This window comes from Engraulis encrasicolus, chromosome 9, assembly GCF_034702125.1.
Source record: "Engraulis encrasicolus isolate BLACKSEA-1 chromosome 9, IST_EnEncr_1.0, whole genome shotgun sequence".
Taxonomy (NCBI): Eukaryota; Metazoa; Chordata; class Actinopteri; order Clupeiformes; family Engraulidae; genus Engraulis; species Engraulis encrasicolus.
The window spans coordinates 9,042,310-9,044,809 of NC_085865.1; the positions used below are offsets into that span (position 1 = coordinate 9,042,310).

The following is a 2,500-nucleotide window of genomic DNA, read 5'->3' on the forward strand; positions in this document are numbered from 1 at the left end:
AGGATATCGAAAGCAAAATGAACGGGGAAAACCATAATGTTAGTGTCAAATGTCCATCTTGCATAAATAATAATAATTATTATTATTTATTTATCATTATAAATAATCATGTATCCATAGAAAATATTGTATGCAACCCTAATGAGGAATGACATTCTTATATACAAACATAGGGTATAGGGAAAATAATAAAATGGGCATTAACAAAATGAAATAAAAACATCACAAGTAAGAGATTGAGAAGTTTAAATATTTACAATTACCCCGAAAAAAAGGTTTGAACATTTAAAAAAAAAAATTGAATTGTCCTTCAAAAATTGGAAATAGTCCTTTAAATCCTCAAAAGAGACGATGTAGAGAGTTCCTTTAAGTTGTTCAAAAAGAAAAATAGCTCCTTTCAAGCAGTTCAGTTCAAGGCGTTTAAGTCAGTCATAGTCAGTGATGTGACACGAGCAGGCCACAATCCTACCAAATATGCCATGCGCAATGTAGAACAGGATCACATTCGAATGAGTGGGTGGCTCGCCATCTAGTAGTCGACGAATCCTCAGCAGAATCCAGATCCAGCTCAAAAACTTCACCTATGTGAACATATGTCATCAGTTAAGTTTGGTTTATTTGATAGGGACAGACACATCATGTAGCCTAGGCTGTAGAGCAGCATAACAGAAAAGCATCATAGCAGTTACAGCCGTAAGCTACACACCCAGGACAATGTTGAATTCCTATCAAATATCATCAGTTTAAACTTAAAGTTGTGCAAAATTTAAAATCAATCTTCTCAAAAGAAAAGCTATGCAAACTGCAAACCTGCAAACACTTTGTTCCTACTGCATTGCATACCATTCAGTTAAATAACCATTATCAAGTAAACAGGGTGAATACTATGAAATAACAACATAGTGTACTGAAATTGAGGTAACCTTGCAATTATACATGGGCCCGTACAGTGTTCAACACAATGTTATGAGGAGGGGCAAGACACTGGCAGCCAAACATGTGAGATAAGTTTTTGACCGTCAGCGGTTTCCAACAATCAGAGGTGGAGTTGTGCACAGCTAGGTTCGCGCAGTCAGGTTATAAACAACATTTAGAACCCATGTATAGGCCTAGAGAATTACACCTTGCACGCAATGGGTGCGTGATCACAGCATGTGAAATACAGTCTGCATACTCCGAACTCATTTCAACCAGCCAACATCAAACTTAAGTATTAACAAAACAAAATACAAATTGCAGGTTTCACCTGAAGTATTTGGCAGTGATAGACAATATAAGACTTAGGTTACAACAGTATGGGGAAAAATAGACAAGTTGCCTTACCAAGACGATTGAAACAGAAGAAATACTCGATGGAATACTCCATGGAATCCATACTGAAAAAGAAACACAAAGGACAGGAGAGTCATAACATACACAGGGCAGCCGTGGCCTAGTGGTGAGGCAGCCGTGGCCTAGTGGTAAGAGAGTTGGTCTTTCAATCTGGGGGTTGCAGGTTCGAATCCCTCTGACCGCTCCCTACATCTCCATGGCTGAAGTGCCCTTGAAAAGGCACCTAAACCCACATTACTCCAGGGACTGTAAACAATACCCTGACATATAATAACTAAGTCGCTTTGAATAAAATGAAAGTGTCAGCTAAGTGAAATGTAATGACATCACAGTTTGAAATCATTGGCTCATGACTCAGGAGTACATGATCAATGCAAACAAATATATCTCCAGCACATGCATTAAGTTTTTTGTCTAAAGTAAAATGTATTCCATGGCAAACTATTATCAGTTTTTTTTTTTTTTTGTAAAGAGGCTTGGTTAACACATGCCAGTTGAATTACTAACCACGGTATGCGAATGATGATTCTCCTCTTTGGCTTCTCTGAAGTCCAGGCGAACAAAGTTGGCAGGCACAGCATCCTTTATTAGCGTTGTCATACCACGGGTGACCTTAACAAAGCATTGCTTCTCAACGTGCTCAGATCAAACCTCGGTCTCAGCGTTGATCTGTAACCATAAATACCAGCATGTATTTTAGTTCGTTAGCAAAACAACTTCATTTTGGCACAAGTATGCTACTGGTTCTGGTAACACATCTGGTAAGCCATCGGATCGCTTAACACAAAGTTGAAAGCATAATTTTGAAATAGCGATCTGGAAATACCATATAAATGTAGCGTTGTGTAATTACACATTCATATTTTTTTTTGATTAGGCTTCATTAGGCTGCATGAGTCATGACACGTTTGGCGAGCTAGCTTATTTGTGCTAGCTAATGCGTATTGGACATAATTATGCATCTTACCTTGAAATATGGACGAGGATCCCTCTTGATGTGATTAATTCATTCACGCCGAAGTGCCTGCTCTTTGGCGAAACGGTGGAAAGTCTGTCCACGGTAGGATTTGTTTCTCTTTGAGGACGTAGGACTACATTTGGGCACACAGCAGTGAGGCGCCAAACAGCTGGTGTGCAACCGGGTGTACCCCTGAAGTGTACCCCTCAA

The 2,500-nt window shown here is 39.1% G+C and overlaps 1 long non-coding RNA gene across 2 annotated transcripts; it reads right to left on the reverse strand.

The window, feature by feature from the left end:
- Positions 1-295: 295 nt before the first annotated feature.
- On the reverse strand, positions 296-2,448 carry LOC134454963 (uncharacterized). 2 transcript variants are annotated; one of them, XR_010035952.1, is made up of 4 exons: positions 2,300-2,448; positions 1,840-2,001; positions 1,324-1,376; positions 296-581 (listed from the first exon to the last, which is right to left on the reverse strand). It is a non-coding gene; the product is annotated as an uncharacterized LOC134454963 (long non-coding RNA). The 2 variants fall into 2 exon arrangements; XR_010035951.1 differs by lacking the exon at positions 2,300-2,448 and having other exon boundaries at positions 1,840-2,099.
- Positions 2,449-2,500: the final 52 nt, after the last annotated feature.